Below are 17,452 nucleotides of genomic sequence, written 5' to 3' on the forward strand. Positions count from 1 at the left end.
TGGAAAACCTGTTATAAAATATTTAAAGTTAGCTAAACGCATCGCAACCCGCGTTATTATTGTTTTTTTTTGAAGGATTCTTTGAAAACTAGCCAAAAAGCTAACTTAGCTAGCTACCTGAGGCGTTCACTGACGCGTCAGTTTCTGGCGTCGAACTCCTGAGGTCTGGAAGTCCTCCTTGAGCGTGTTTCCACCAAGAAAAGAGTCCATAAAAAGCAGTGCATTGGCAATATATGACCCAAATGGTTAAAAAGGCGATCATATAAAACACTCATAACCAAATCAGTACCGCTGACATTATAAAAACCGAGCGCCGTCCGACTGAAAAGTTTACGTCCCCTTCTTGTGCAGTTAGGGAGAAAGTAACGTTTGAGGCCCTTGTTGATTTAAATCCTCCATCGTTATTCCAGTTTAAAACGACCATAATTCCAACTAACGGCGATTGAAAGTGGCCGTTTCCGCATTTTACAAGCTTTGCTGATTCAAGACGTTTTTCTGGTGGGCTGCGGTGTGGAGGCGTGGGAAACAGGCAGACTGGTTGGTGCTTCTGAAGTGGAGTGGAAGGAAAAGACTGCGGGGCTGTCGGAATACACACGGAGGAGGAGGAGGGGAGGAGTGGGGGGTCCTTACAGACCCGGGATCAGTTTAGCGAGCCCCGCTCCTCTAGTGGCGCAGCAGGAGAGCAGTTAGCTGAACTGATCCCAGACCAGGCACAACAGGTTGATCCCATTTGTGTGCAGAGGCGGCACAAAGAGGAGGGAGGGAGGAGTTTAAGGACAAAAAGGAGACCTTTAAGACGTTAAAGGAGCAGTTAGACACTTTTCTGACCTTTACAACCCGAGGAGGGCTAAAAAACAATCTGTTTCTTTCAGCCTTTGGCGACTTCATATGTTGTGTGCAGAGGGGGGGGGCATGAGAGTTCCTTAATATTCTCTATTTACCTGCTTTCTATTATTATTTCTATTCCTTAATATCTTCATATGCAAAGTGAGCAACTGTAATGTCCCCTCTGGGGTCAATAAAGTATTTATTACTCTGATTCTGATATTGTTAAACATCATGTATTCAAAATTGTACTTAAAGTTCCTATGAAAGGTGTTATTGCTTTCACATATTTAAGTGTTTCCTGTATCCTAAACACACAAATCTAGGTATGGACATGTCATGGCTATTGAGTCATGGTTGAATGTGTGTTACACCAATAGAGATCCTCAGTTCCTCCCTTATCGCTCCATGGGATCGTCGCAGATTGTTGTAAAACTATAAAGTAACATTTTGTTTTGCTTGAAACCGCTCAATGAACTTCATCTCTCGTCTCACACAATAAACGTCACCAACATGTTAGCGCTGTAATGCTAAGCTAACATTCGTTGCTCGCTTGCCACTAGCTAGGTAACTTAGATGTTTCTCACCTGATGTGTTTAATCCAACGACTAAGTTTGTGGGTATGGAATTCCACTTTCCCACTAATTTAACCGGAAATTAATAAAGGTATTTGTTATCTTATCTTATCTTTCTGAACTGCGGCACTGCCACGGCTCTAAGAGGAGGCGGTGCGAGGTCATGAGGTCTTTATTAACCACTGCAACGATTTGTCGCTTGATCGATTAGTTGAATTAAATGAATCGCCAACTATTTTGATAATTGACTCATCGTTTTGAGTCATTTTTTAGGGGAAAAAATGTCCTAATTATCTGATTCCGGCTTCTTAAATGTGAATATTCTTTGGTTTCTTTCCACCTCAATGACAAACTGAATATCTATGGGTTTAGGACAAAACAGGGACATTTGAGGACATCATCTTGGGCTTTGGGAAACACTGATATCAACTTTTTTCACCATTTATTGACATTTTATGGACCAGAAAAAAGTAATCGACAGAGTTGACTGATATTAAAAATTATTGTTAGTTTCAGCCCTATTTTATTGACGCCCAGAAAAGAAATTCCCATTAAAGCAGTTGTCGCAACTATACTTAAAAGCTATAACAAAGTGTTGGCTGAGAGGCTGAGGTTGGGCCTTGTGGTGCTGTTTTCGGACTCGCTGCACAAATAATTCGCGGATCTCAAAAAGCATAGTCAATTGGTTTTTATTGATGAAAATATGCAACTTAATATATTGTCAAACCCATATATTCAAAATAATCACAACAATCAAAACTGTAAAGAACACCGCGGTCAACAAAAAAATACAGCGTCCCATTCACTCACCCTCTACCTGCCTCTGGCCTTGAACAGGTGCGTAAATTAACTATACAGAAATCACCACACACATCCACGTGACTTACCAAAAAAGTGCAACAGCAAATAAACAGTTAACCTATATACACAATTAATTCCAAATGTGCAATAAATCAGTTCATGACTCCTACGGCAGTATTAGAAACTGTATAAAGAGGTAAAAAATAGAACTAGTTGAAAGGCTAAATACAGCAAAATACAAAATACCATATACAAGATACAAAATAAAAAAATTCAAGTAAATCACAATCAAAAGCTTTATACATTTTTTATCACATGCTTGAAGGGTGTTCAAGGAATGATGGAAAGTCCAAAGTAATTGAGTAAAATGTATGCGTTTATACTCACTTCTATACACATCTATACAACTGCATGTTCGGTAGAATGAAATACTTTCCATCAATTAGAATCAGTCTCACATGTACTTCTTGTGTTTTAGCTGCAGAGCACAATAACAGGTCAGACACAGGTCAAAGCCATGACCAGCTGTAACAACTGTGGAAGGAAAACATGTGTTATGTCCATCAACACAACTGCAAGAGTCTACACATTATACTGAACTTTACAGAGTGACAAGCTGAGAGAGTAAATTAGAGGAGATTGAAACAAGGCAAGAAGGAAAAAGCTGATGTCATTTGGATTTATACCTTCCTGTACTGTATATGTCCAACCGTGGCCCATGGTGCAACAGCATGACAGCAGGAAACACTGACAGAACAAACATAAACTAAGATTCAGAATCGGATTATATTTAAGGCTCAGAGTTGTTAGTTATAATTATTTTATTAAACCATTTGAAGCAGATATTAGCCCCTAGTAGCATAACACAACTGAATCAGGGCGGGCGTTTATATGGACGACTTGAGATCTGGCTGGTCGTTGGCAGAGACGGCCTACTGGAGATCTATAAGATCTGGCTTGGCGTCAGTGGAGACGGTTGACTGGAGATCCGGCTGGGTGTTGGCTGAGACGGCCGACTGGAGATCTGGAATATCTGGCTGACAGGCCAGGGTGTGAGTTGGAGGCTAGCTGGTGGGGTGTGGGACTGAGGCTAACAGGCCAGGGTAAGGGCTACATTACTTCACATACTCGCCTGCGTACTTTGCGTGTACCTGGAGGATTAAACTTGAATCCACTAGGGGCCGGATCATCCCTCGCCAACGATCTCGGACTAGCTCCAGGGTTTTATTGTAAACATCTCCTTTTTTAAAGTCTGCTGCTTAACTTCTTCTTCTTCTTTTGCATTTAATGGCGGTTGGCAAACCAACTGCCTACAGCCGCCACCTGGGACTGTTGTTTAGAACAGTAGACTGCTGTTGACTTGTGTGCGAACGTGTAGTTAAAAGCAAGTATGTTCAGGGCTTTACCCACCTGCTATCGGTCGTAAAATAGCTCCAACCAGTAAAATCATTTAAAAACCACATTATGCCTTATTTTTATATTTAATTTGTTAAATACACACAATGTCTACTACAGCTTTGGAATAAGCTTTTAAGTTGTCTGTGCTAAATTAGACAAGGTTCTATGTATGCAGACAGGTGAAATGTATGTCCAGTATTTTTAAGTATTTCCTAAAATAGTTAAGTTACTTGAAGGACTAACTTTAAGTTATGTAGTTTTGTAATATTAGCTATTTCTAACTTTGAGTGTTTCTGGGTATTCTGGAGTACTACTGCGTATGTGAACTAGTAGTATGAAGCCTTTAGTATCTCCAGAGGAAGCTGTGTGAAATCTGATAATTTGCATCAAGTGATGTCACTATTATTGACTACTATTTGGAAATTAAACAAATCTGTTTGTGTGTAGTTAGAAAGAAGTGAGCTCACCAGACCTCTTTAGCCTGCTGCTTGTCTTTGCTTCAGGCTACAGGCTACATTACTTCTAGCATAACACACCCACATTTCTAACTGAACTGTCAGGGGTCGAGTTGCACTGTGGTAGATGCCAGGTTTTAACAAGGAAGATGAATGTGTGGAATAAAAAAAAGATATCCCTGTTCTCTGTTCTGCTGCATCGATATTGATACCTTTCTTACGAGTGCAATAATAAACCTGTGGGACGCACATTTAACTTTACCTGTAGACGGTCGAGTCGTTAAGCCAATCCAGCCTTTGGGCTTTCTTAAAAGTGCTCTTTGTGCTCCAGTCAGCAAAAGGTGAAACAGTGTGAGAGAGAGAGAGAATTACCACATCTGGAGTCAGGAATATACACCCAGGTCTCCAGTTTCATTTCCACCATTACGAGCAGGAAACAGGGTTACAGACCTGAAACCTGCAAGCGTTCACAGTTGATTTCTGTTACTCTGGGGTTTAGCCTCTACTGTAATGGTTTCACTTTGCGATGGAGCTAAAAAAAAAAATCCATCACATTCCTGATGGGCCTCTCCAACCCTGTCAGGCAGATTGAGATATGCCCGGTCTGCTGGAGGGGAATAATGAAAATGAAAAAAAACACAAACTGTGGCTAGACACTGAGACAGCCATTGTAAGCTAGTACTGCACATACACACCAGCAGCTGTGTATATCAGCAGGAGGGGATTACATAGAGGGTTCAGTCTCTGGCTCTGGGCCAGACTGTAAAGATTCTCTCCCACAAACTGTGCAGGACCTGGGGGAAGGAAAGAAGAGGCAAAGGGGGTGTCACTGCATGCCTCTGTTCAATCGTAACCTCCAAACCTACTGTAGGATGTGTAGCTGACCTCAACCACTGTGTTTGGGGTTTAGAGTTTGTGTATGTTTGTGGGTGTGTGTTGAGGTTTGAGGGCCTGTCGGTGGGGAGGAAATCCCTCTTTTGTTTCCGAGGAAGCCAAGTGTATGCTTTGTGTGTTTAATGGAGGAAACCCAAAGACGGTACAAGCGGAAGGATGAATATGTGCCTCACTAAGTCTGACAGCTGTGGGGAACCAGACAAAAAGAGAAAGTAATGGTGAGAGGCGCTTTGAATGTCCATGTGTTCCAACTGTGTCTCCTCTCCAGTACATAATTTTAGGTGAAACATAATTGCCGCCTCCGTTATTTTCAATGGCAACTTTCTCTCCTGTTTTGAAAGCTATGATTTTACATCTCATGTAGTTAATACGGAGATGGATGGTGGTAGTACAAAACTCAAGGTTCATTTCATGAGAGAACATCCACACTAAAGCTGGATTCATGGGCAACACGAGCAGGAGTCCCGTAGGTTTTGACTTGTGGTTGAGTGCTGGATTTCACCTCCGCAATGCTAGACACATGGTATATGATCAGGCTGTATCCTGCTATGTTCGCCTCAGTGACTGTGTTTACATTCTTTCATTTACTGAACGACGGTGAGCTACACACATTACTGGAGTTACATGCAGGTAACTTATAACATAACCAGATGGTATCTCAGCCGATGCTTTGTCTCTTGGCATGACCTCTGAGCCCACACATAGGTGCAGCTTAGCCCCTTTACGCAGTTCTTCTCACCCAAACTGATCATCTACAGCACTATTCCAAAGATTTGGCGAAAGAATAAACCACACCAGATTTTATTTTGCATGGACCAATAACGAGCTGGGACTGTTACTGAATGTAACAATAATAAAAATACCAAATCAAAAACTCTGTCAGTAGCATTGTGTTTCGAGCCAAACGTGAGCGTCTGCGTCATCGTTTCTAAAGTCCTCCGTTTTTGCTCGTCTTCACTAAAACGCTACCCGTACTTCCAAAACGAAAAACGTGGTCGGCACGGGTTGTTGTGTTGGAGTAACGTTAGGAAATAAAGTCTTGCTAGCAGCTTCTCTGCGTACACAACACACTCCTCTCCCTTGTTTCTATAGGCAAACAAAAAAACCCTTTCTTTTTTTTTTAGTTAATTAAGTAATTCAGTTTGCATTTCAAAGGTATTTTTTAGTTATTGGTTGGAGGGTTACAAGGCAATGGATCCTAATTCCCACCACAGGGGACCCCTGCACTGAGTTGCGAGTAGCAGCAGTAATAACTATGTCTGTGTCTGTGTGTGTGTATAAACACCACTTCAGCATAGCAAAGCGATAATCAGATCTGTATCTTCAGGTTATGTCTTTACAGTAGTGAGAGGCAAACGCTGACAAAGTAAATAGAATGTGTTCAAATTAAATGCACCCTTTGCAAAGTGAATTCCTAAAAAGATTAAATATTGTTCATCTTGAGCTTGTGACCCAGTTGTGTCTTTAGTGTTTGCAGTCAGTGGAAAATTAGAGAGGTGATGGTTCTGATTTAGGTGGTCATATGTTTAATTTGGGAAGTTTCAGAGAAAGGGCATGAGTGGTAACATAAAAAGCAGAAGTGAAAAGGGTTTGAAAAAGGTCACAGATATGGAACACTGGTATCAAGCATTTCCCTGCACTTAAGGTTGATGTATCACTGGCTTGATTTTGAAAAATTAACAAATTCCTGAAGAAATGTCCATATACAGACGTAATTCAAAATGTAGCTTGCAGGGGCCAGAGGAGCCCTGACACACCAAGATAACTACTAGATATCGCTGAGCAGCCTTTGGGTCGTCAACATCAACAGTAGTTTTAGGGGATGTGAAGTACTAGACTGGTCGACATCATCATGCGACTGGTTGTGCACGTTGAACTGAAGTCAGAGGTACAAAGTGTCTCACCAGTCAGCTTTTTTGGCAATTAATTTAAGGTAAACTGTTTACGACTGTTGAAACGCACACAAGGGGCCGCCATATTGGGGCGTGTTGTTTCAGATACAGGAAGCCCAGTTTGAAAAACAGATCCCTGAATTTGAAGAACACTGCACAGTAGCTTAGGTTGCTTTGAGATGGATTTCATAACCCTGATAAGTTATCACAGAAAGTGCGTTCTCATCCACCTGTTTTTATGTACACTTTAAATTCAACTAAAAAATTAGCGGAATTGGCATAAATGCGATAAAAAGTAGAAATGTCTCAAAAAAAAGATATCCTTAATGGCTGAGGTGGAGAAGCTGGTGTGTCAATAAAACGCAAAATGAAACAATTTGCAAAGGAAACAGACTTAATCTCTTAACCCGATCTGTGTGCAGCGATGAGGAGGCTGTAACTTTCCTCACATTAACACATGAAACTAACAGAAATGTCAAATTGCATCATTTTCTCCACACAGTGTTCCATCATTTTGACCTTTGACTGGAGCTCCTTTAATGTCGTCATCCCGCTGTGTCCTCTTCTTCATCTGCGATGGTTTAATGGCAACGACTGGACAATTATAGCTGCGCCAGCTGTTTTTTCTATAAATCAAATATTCCCATCATAATAGAGACTGAAAACACACGTTCATTTGTATTTTCTTTTGCAGATACTTCTGGAAATTCAGATAAAATTTGCATTAAATGTTGAAAGTTGACTATTGACACTCATTTTATCTTTTTGTTGTGTCCCAAGCATTAGCTTGATTGCTAAAAAAAGTTCTAATGTTCAGTTCAAATGTCTTTCCAGATTAGATTTGATATCAAACTAAGCCAGTCAAGCCAGTACTGGTCATGTTATCACATTACTTCTGATAGGTGGATCCAGCTACAGGCTACACACATGTTACATTTTGTTCAGCAGAAGTAACTAAAAGCCCTGTCCTTGCAGATCCTAGAAAGAATGAGGAAATTTAGCTTCAGGCTGTGTTAAAAGAACAATTAAGTGGCTTGTGTATGTGTGCATGAGTGTGTGTGTGTGTGAGCCTGCATGTGTGAGTGCATGTTTACACAGCTCAAAGCTCATTACAAGCACAGAAACAGAGGAAATGAGACGCTGTTAAAGCCAAACTCTCACTGTTAAACCACCCCCCGCCCCCCCCGAGGGAGAGCCGCACTTCATTTACAAACCCTCTCTAAAATTACAAAACATCTCCCAGTGTTGGGAAGTAGGGGAGAGCGGGGTGAGTTGAGCCAGGTTTTACTTGAGGTTTGTTCAAAGTGAGGACATGACTAAAATATGTACATATATTTTAGGATGTGGTGCATCCCTGGTAATAATCAATTTGGATCTAAAAAACAGTCGAGCCACATTGGGGTCGTGGACATCAATGTCATCGTGCAAACTCAAACGCCAGGTCCAAACATTCAATTGCACTTAGATAGTGAAACACTGCAGCTGTGTCTTGTTGTTTCATATCAATGTGCCACTTTAAAGTCATCCTGTTTTTCGTCATGTCCAGTGCCACCTGATGAAAAGACGTCTTGAAAAGAAAGTGGAGTTGAAGCCTGTCTGTCTTCCATTTATAGAAGCATGACATGGTGGTTTCAGGTCTAAAATGCATTATGTCCCATCATTTCGCTGATGCATAAGAATGCAATGTTGCAATGTAAAATTACTGTCAAAGATCTGACTCATCTTCCTCCAGGTCTTTTGGCTCAAATTAACCCGTCCCTGCCATTTTAACAACATTGTGTCATCCAGCAGTTTAAAGGTAACGTCACGCTAACAGTATGGCCTCATATTGTAACTTCTTGAAGCGCTAACACAGGCGTAAGATTTTCTCAAACTTGTCTGTAATTGTTCAGACACAAGAATCAGGACTTCTTGAACATATAAAAATCATTTTGAAAGGGAAAAAATTGTTTTTTGATCTTAAATGTGCTTATCACTCATTCCACTGGCCTCTCTCCATCCCAGGGTGAGTAAAATGGATGATTCTTCAAAAATGTGTGGTCACATGACCAATATGTCTATAGCTGCCGAGAAACAAGGGGTGGCTCAACTTCCTCACAAGCTCAATGTACACATGAGCAGTGGATACCATTCGCTGTGGCTGCGACTTGTCAATAACAAGGTAGCCAAGCCTTAAAACAAACCCTGCTTTGTCGTCTATTTTCCTCTAAATGGGGCCATAATTTACTAAATGAACATCATGCTGTATTAAAGAAGACATGAATCTAGTGACTGAGACCATAAACTCATTAGGAAAAGTTTTTACTGTTTACTATGGTGTCTCCTTTTATTTAAGTAAAAGATCTTCCACCACTTTTCTTCTTTTGGGGGTTTTCATGTTTCTGCTGTTCGCTCTCTGTCATGAGATATGGCAGGTTCTGACTTTTTGTTACTTTGCTTGGGTTTAATGGAGGAAAACATGTATGTGAGTAAAATGAAATGGTTCAGCAGTGAGGTCACTGGGCAGCTGCAGTGAAAGGTTCTTGCTGGAGGAAGACAGCTGCTTAAAAAGGGGCTCTGTCTGCACCTGGAGCTCAGCGTTAACATCTTCCAAAATGTCAGCTTATCATATATAATAGAACGTTTGTTTTACTTTTCTGGCTCTGTAGAGTTATAGGATTACAAATTCTCCGACTTTACCAGCAGAGTATATGGTGGTATTGGCCAATTCTACAAAACCCTGGTTCGTGTTCACTGATGTTTTTTAAATTCTTGCTTTCTGCATTATGTGCAAATGCAACCAAGGTATGGTTAAGGATATGGAAAGACTGTTGTAATGTTTAATAAAGAAAACACTTACGGTTAAGGGGGTCAGTTTACTTCAACCATATTGCTGGTATGAGATTTCTTCCTCTATTTTTCCTCTCAGATGTTTTGGGATGTATTTGCTGATCCCAATCAAGGGTTAAAGGGGCTTTATGTAGTTAGTCTTGTTATATTACAACTTTTTTTCTGGACATGTCAGAGAACACAGATATGTGGGAGAGATTCTGAATGTGCAGAAAGATTTTAACATGAGCAGAAAACCTGCTGAAACACAGGAGCTATTAAAGTCCAGGAGTTTAACTAACTGAATTAAAATTAACTAATTTATCATTGAGGTGAAAACAATTACATTTAAAGAGGTTACTTCCCCAAACAGAGACACAAATAGTAGGGAAGACTAAATCAATCTGCATGTGTGCTGACTCAGCAGGGATGATATTACATGAGAAAAGTTCATCTACAGGACAAACATGTCTGAAATCAGCACAGAATGACTGAGAGCTGCACTTACTTAGATTCTGGCTATAGATTGTAAATTTTCACCTGCCACCTGAATTTTGTGTTTCTCTTTACATAAATAAAAAAAAAATCTGGTGCAGAAAAATTCATCAGAATGCAGGAAATAAATTGTTTAATGCTCAAATTTTTCATATATAGTGAAATAGTTAAATTCTCATCTCGTCTCGATCTTGTGAACCCAATCTCGAATCTTGTCTCGTCTTGTCTCGTGGGTTAAGTGTCTTGTCACACCCCTAGTAGTTTTTCAATAAATAACTTTTTACTGCCTTTTTTTCTTTTTTTACAGGCAAGCTAACACCATCGTATCATGCACGCTAAATGCAGTCAATGTAATGCTGTCATGCAACGAGCATGGACTAGTACAACCTCAAGCTGAATAAAATATTACTGTAACGTTGCAGTGTGTGTTTACCTGAGTTTCCGGCATGTTGTGTGAAGCTGTCTCCCGGTGCGTTGGTCACCTGGTTGAAATCTTAAAATCGCACCGCTACAGCTGAAATCTACATAGCTCCTTTAAGAATATAGGCAAATTTGTGATTTGAGGCTTTGTGGATGCAGACATTAGATGTGCATATGCGTCTATTCACACTGTCGACCTCACAACAGCAAGAGCAATATTCTTTGTTTCTTGTATCTGCTACTGCTTTACGAGAGAAGGCTCAAGGACAGTGAATACAATGCTTTGGTGCATCACCAGGACTTTCAAATACTGGCCTTCAAGTCAAACACAAAAAACCCCCACAGAGCTCCTGTTTATGTATCTGAAAATCTGTCTCTGACTAAAACCCTAAGGACCTTGATTATGCTAGAAAATAACTAGTTTGTACAATGTCCGACGTCCGGCAAAAGTGTTTATAGCTGTTCAGAACACCCACGCTTGAGAGGGTTGAAAAGCCTGCCATCACAGATTTAAATAAAAGATAATGGAACACATTTTCATACACTCTCTCCTCGAGGACATTCATAGTGATAACAAATTTTAAAAAGAGAGCTGAGAGAGGAGTTTAGTAGCTTACTTTCTCACACCCGCACAGCTGACCAAATCCCTGCATGCCAGTGGGTGTGATTGTCAGATTGTTGGTTTCGGAAATAAATATGAAAAGATGTCTGGGGGTGGGAGGGGGTTTCAGTTCAATGAGCACCACATTGTTTGAAGCATACTGACGCCTTTACTTTCCACACACTACTTCCTGCATTGGCACTGAACGCTGGACATAAATCGCGAGGTGTGTTTGTGAGCGTGGGTGTCGAGGTTTGTGCAGCCACACACACACACACAGACACTTCACAATCAACTCTAAAAGCCTCCTGCAGCTGAAGAGCAGGAGAGGTGTGAAGGGGAATGTTAATGGTACCTGTGACAGCCAAAGCAGATAAGAAAGGAGAAGCAGCCGGCGGGAGAGGAGAGTATGGGGGGTAAACTCTGGTGGGGGTTTGCTAAAGAGGGGACAAGAGGAAAGAAAGGAGGGAGGATGGACGGAGGGAGATTAGCCCCAGGGGGAAATTTGCTCATGAGCTTCAGCCCATCAATCACCCATTCATTTACTAACAGGATCGTCTGCCAGCCCTCACACACACTGAGAGGTGTGATTTGTGTGTGTGCTATAGGGAAAACACTGTGTAATTAAATTAAACGCCAACAAAGTAGTTTAACACTGGAGAAGTGGATTAACACTTGAGAGTTCATTTGGGTGGCCCATTTAGATAGATTCGCCTGTGATTTGTTTTGTATAATATTTCTTTTTAAATGTCTAATTGGAAATATACAGTTTCTTGAGAAAGCATGACAAACCATCGGTATTTGACGCCCAAGGTACCCTTTAGCTTCCGTATGAGTAGATTGAGATGATTATGGATTAAGGAAAATCAAACCAAAATTACTAGGTTAGGTTTAGCAAAAGATCTTGGTTTTTAGGTGTCAAAATTACTCGGTTAGGGTTAGGAAAAGATCTCAGTTTAGGTTAGGTTTAGGCACCGAAATTACTTGGTTAGGGTTAGGAAAAGATCTCAGTTTAGGTTAGGTTTAGGCACCAAAATTACTTGGTTAGGATTAGGGAAAGATCTTGTTAGGTTTAGGCGCCAAAATTACTCAGTTAAGGTCAGGAAAAGATCTTGGTTTTGGTTAGGTTTAAGAAAAGATCATGGTTTTGGTTAGGTTTAGGCACCAAAATTACTCAGTTAAGGTCAGGAAAAGATCATGGTTTTGGTTAGGTTTAAGAAAAGATCATGGTTTTGGTTAGGTTTAGGCACCAAAATTACTTGGTTAGGGTTAGGAAAAGATCTTGTTAGGTTTAGGCACCAAAATTACTCGGTTAGGGTTAGGAAAAGATCTCAGTTTAGGTTAGGTTTAGGCACCGAAATTACTTGGTTAGGGTTAGGAAAAGATCTCAGTTTAGGTTAGGTTTAGGCACCAAAATTACTTGGTTAGGGTTAGGAAAAGATCTCAGTTTAGGTTAGGTTTAGGCACCAAAATTACTTGGTTAGGATTAGGGAAAGATCTTGTTAGGTTTAGGCGCCAAAATTACTCAGTTAAGCTCAGGAAAAGATCTTGGTTTTGGTTAGGTTTAAGAAAAGATCATGGTTTTGGTTAGGTTTAGGCACTAAAATTACTCAGTTAAGGTCAGGAAAAGATCATGGTTTTGGTTAGGTTTAAGAAAAGATCATGGTTTTGGTTAGGTTTAGGCACCAAAATTACTCAGTTAAGGTCAGGAAAAGATCATGGTTTTGGTTAGGTTTAAGAAAAGATCATGGTTTTGGTTAGGTTTAGGCACCAAAATTACTCAGTTAAGGTCAGGAAAAGATCATGGTTTTGGTTAGGTTTAAGAAAAGATCATGGTTTTGGTTAGGTTTAGGCACCAAAATTACTCAGTTAAGGTCAGGAAAAGATCTTGGTTTTGGTTGGGTTTAGGCACTAAAACTACTCGGTTAGGGTTAGGAAAAGATTTTGGTTTTGGTTAGGTTTAGACAGAGATCATAGTTTTTGTTCGGTTTAGGCACCAAAACTACTTGGTTGGGTTTTGGCAAAGATCATGGTTTTAGTCAAAATGGGTGCATTGCTTACATCAGTCACATATGTAAAGTTATGTAACTTACAACTCAACTTTTACTTTTGGTTACAGACAACGGATGGGATACATTGGAGCTACTTGAAAGTCCAGGGCATCTCATACGGATGCTGAAGGGTACCTTGTGCGTCAAATACAGACACTTTGTCAGGCTTTCTCAAAGTGTTTATATATGACGCCCTGGGATTAGACCAGGCTCATAATGTTCTTATTTCTTATTTTTTCCAAAAGCTAACTAAGTAGTTTTGATGCCCTGCCCTAACCAAATTGCGACCATTTGACAACTTTAACAACATGTTAAAAAGGCGTTTCATAGAGACGCTGAAGTGTACCTTGCACTTCAAATACTGACGCTTTGTCAGTCCTTCTCCAAGCGTCGGTATTTGACGCTCTGAGATGAGAATGTGTTGAAAAACAACAAACATCTCCCCAAATGGTGAATTTATGTCAGTGGTGACAAAAAGTTAACTTACTCCACTACATTTATCTGACGGCTACAGTCTGTTTAAATGTTTCACCCCCTTCCAGTCCAGTGAAAACCACATATCTCCAGATGTGGTGAATGTTTGTAATAAACTGTATGATGAAACTTTCCTTTGTGGCCTTCTTAAGCTAAATAAAGTATTTAAACCCCCTTTGGATCAGCTGGATAATGCATCGTCTCAAAGCTGAAACAGGCTGTTTTTTCAACTTTTTAGAGATACGTAGTTCTCACAGGACAGCAACGCTACAACCACATGATGATCCTATAGACCATGATGCATTGTTACAGATTAAACTACCCAACTGCAGCCAGTACAGGAGGACAGAGTGAAGATATTCCTGCTTCAGTTTCCTGAAGACATCGATCCTCTATATACTGAACATTATTACGTATGAATCTCACATGAAATTATATCATTAAGTACACATGCACTCCTAGATAGTGTATTTAAAAGATGACCCATTTGTGTTATGGGCTGGATGTGAAAGATGTCCACAGGAGGCAGTCTATACTCTAATTGAATAGTGTTACGGATGAAGGTGTTGTCGTCACATCTGTGTGTCAATTCATTCATAGTTCAGGAGATATTCTACAGTTACTGTTGACAAATCCTGTTAAAAGACAAAAAAACAGGTCAGTGAGCCTCACTGCTGCGCTGGGTGACATGTTCCTTCGTCACCACGAACACACACACACACACACACACGCACACACACACACACACACAGTAGTTTAATTTGACTCAGTCCCACATATAGACATGAAACTGTACTTGTGAGTTGTTTTTAAAGATGTACATCTTCAGTATCAATGAGCTTGGAGCCACAGACAGGAAGTGAAAAAGTACCGAGATACTGACAAACAAGATTTGTGGGATTTGTTGACAACAACAAAACATAGAGTGTCACCAGCTTTATAGTTTTATGTTGAGGCACACTATGTCTCCACCTGTAGGTCTTTGTGATGAGTCGTTAAACCATTTTATATTTCCTATGTTGAAACCCCCCCTAGTGGTAAAACATATACTTGCATACTTGTATGCATTGTGATAAATTTCCTAAAGTGATGTCCCCTGAGCCAGTGTTGGTTGGGATTGAATACTCCAAGTTTGAGGAGAAGTAAGGAATTGATTAGCCTAACATAGCATGAAGACTGGAAACAGTTAGGAGACAGCTAAGATAGGCTAACCAAGACCTGGCTCTATTTCTTTATTTAAGCATGAAGCTACAGTCTGGAGTTAGCTTATTAGAAAGACTGGGAACTGAGGGAAACTGCTAGCCTGGCTCTGGCCTGTAATGTATATTTTTCTAACAATGTATCTTGGGTAAAAGCTCTGTGTAAATGTGTGAACAAACTAGGATATTAAAAAAAGTGGCTTCCTTAAAAATACAGCTAACAGCAAGAGAAAATGATAAGCCTAAAACAAGGGATTTGTGCTTCTCTGCCTCACTCCTTTGCTCTGGCCAATCCTGCAGAGGGAGGCCTGTCAATCAAATACACTTGTCAACAATCATTTCACAGAACAAAGACCGGTATCTTCACCGGTATCGCCAAATTCCTGTGCCAAGTTCTCGTTAAGTTTTACAGAGGTGCAATAGAAAGCATCCTGACTGGAAACATCACAAACTGGCATGGCATGTGCACGGCCCAGGACTGTAGGGCTCTGCAGCGGGTGACTAAAACTGCTGGGAAGAGATATCTATTGTTTCTATTGCCACACCATCAGACTGTAGAGAGCCCCCCCCCCCCCCAAGCTATCAGACTCTTAAACTCTAATTCATCCTCAGCACTGCTCCAGTGATTAGTTTATTAAGTTTATTTATTTAAGTTTATTTCTGTTTACCATTTTTCATAATTGATTCTGTATGTAGCAGAAGTAAGTAAGTAAGTAAACTTTATTTATATAGCACCCTTCACAGACAAGAGGGGTCACAAAGTGCTTCACAGTAAAAAAAATAGAATAAAATAAAACAAATAACAACAACAACACCACTTAAAATATAAAACTATATGGCTAGTTAAAAGCTTGTCTAAAAAGATGTGTCTTAAGGAGTTTTCTAAAAGTTTCCACAGAGTCCAAGGCTCTCAAGGCTAAACAAAGAAAGCACGATCACCTCTTGTTTTATAACGTGTTCTGGGAACAGACCAGAAATGTGTGCATGCAACAGATCCTGGATGTAAGAGGGAGCTTGACCATGCAAGGCTCTGTAAGTAATGGTTAAAATTTTTAAATGTACTCTAAAACCAATCGGAAGCCAATGAAGAGCCTTAAGCACAGGAGTAATGTGCGATCTCCTGTTGGTTTTAGACAAAAGGCTTGCAGCTGCATTCTGTAGAACTTGCAGTTGGTCTATGGAGGACTTGTTTAGACAAGTGTACAGTACATTGCAATAATCCAGACGAGAAGAAATAAAAGCATGAACAAACATCTCCATCTCTTCTTTAGAAACCATAGATCTAATCTTAGCAATGTTCCTGAGATGGAAAAAACTGGAAAGAACCACAGATTTAACATGACTGTTAAAACACATAGATTTGTCAAAAATGACAAGCCAAATTTTGCACATTACCTTCGGAGGATGATAGAGCCCCAATGGCCTGCCTGATCTTAGGGGTAATGTTGTCTGGGGCAAAAATCACCACTTCAGTTTAGTCTGTATTTAGTTGCAAAAAGTTGTCCAAAAATCAGGTTTTCAGACAGAGTTTCAAAACTCAATTTCACTCTATAACTTGTTATATTGTGACAATAAACCTACCTACCTACCTACCTATAATTACGAGAAAATAAGTCATAATTACGAGATCAGGATCTTATAATTAAAAGGAAAGATTTAGAAAGATTTTGTAATGTTGCGATTAAATGTCATAATTACAAAAAAGTAATTTCGAGAAAAGTTCAGTCATCGCTGACCTACACTACAGGAACAAACAGGAGGTTTTCTTTCAATAGTCAATAAATATGGGCACTGCAAAACTAAATCCATCCATCAGGGTGGCGGGGGGCTGGAGCCAATCCCAGCTGACATCGGGCGAGGTCCACCCTGGACAGGTTGCCAGTCCATCGCAGGGCCACACATAGACAAACAACCAGACACACTCACAACTAAGGACCATTTAGGGTCACCAATTAACCTAGCCTGCACGTCTTTGGACAGTGGGAGGAAACCGGAGCACCCGGAGAGAACCCGCACAGACACGGGGAGAACATACAAACCCCACACAGAAGGGCCGGGGCAACCGGGGTTTGAACCCACAATCTACATCTTCCTGCTGTGAGGCAACAGTGCTAACCACTGCACCACCGTGCCGCCCAAAAATAAACCACACAGTAAAAAAAAAGAAAATAAAAGAATTTCACTTGAATGACTCACAACAACTAAAATGACACTGAAAACAATGTGACAATGTGAAAGGTGTCTCTGGTAGTGATTTGAACGAAGCTAGTGCCAGGAGTTGATTAGCCTAGCTTAGCATAAAGACTAGAAGCAGGGGGAAAATACCATAAATCATTAATACATAAACTATGTTTGAAGAATTCAATGCAGTTCACTTTTTGCACCTATGTCTCTGCGCCCAGACATCACAAATAAGCACACCCTGTTTTCTGTCACCTAGGTTACACACACACTTACACACACACACACACACACACACACACACACCTACACTTACACACACAAGCCACATTTGATATGCTCATTTTCTCAGTGCCCTCCTTGACTCTCAGCAAAGGCAGTAT

The 17,452-nt window shown here is 40.4% G+C and overlaps 1 protein-coding gene across 2 annotated transcripts in view; it reads right to left on the bottom strand.

Moving 5' to 3' along the window:
- The window catches only part of LOC123981763 (transcription factor 7-like 1-A), a 23,911-nt gene extending 23,292 nt beyond the window's left edge, over positions 1-619 (bottom strand). The window contains exon 1 of one of the 2 annotated variants that reach the window (XM_046066911.1): positions 118-619. The gene's annotated coding sequence lies outside the window, so the exon portion shown is untranslated. Of the gene's footprint in view, positions 1-8 lie in introns of both variants that reach the window. The other variant, XM_046066910.1, reaches the window with a different exon arrangement.
- Between the last annotated feature and the right edge of the window lie 16,833 nt (positions 620-17,452).

Source organism: Micropterus dolomieu, linkage group LG13, assembly GCF_021292245.1.
Source record: "Micropterus dolomieu isolate WLL.071019.BEF.003 ecotype Adirondacks linkage group LG13, ASM2129224v1, whole genome shotgun sequence".
In the NCBI taxonomy this organism is placed as follows: domain Eukaryota; kingdom Metazoa; phylum Chordata; class Actinopteri; order Centrarchiformes; family Centrarchidae; genus Micropterus; species Micropterus dolomieu.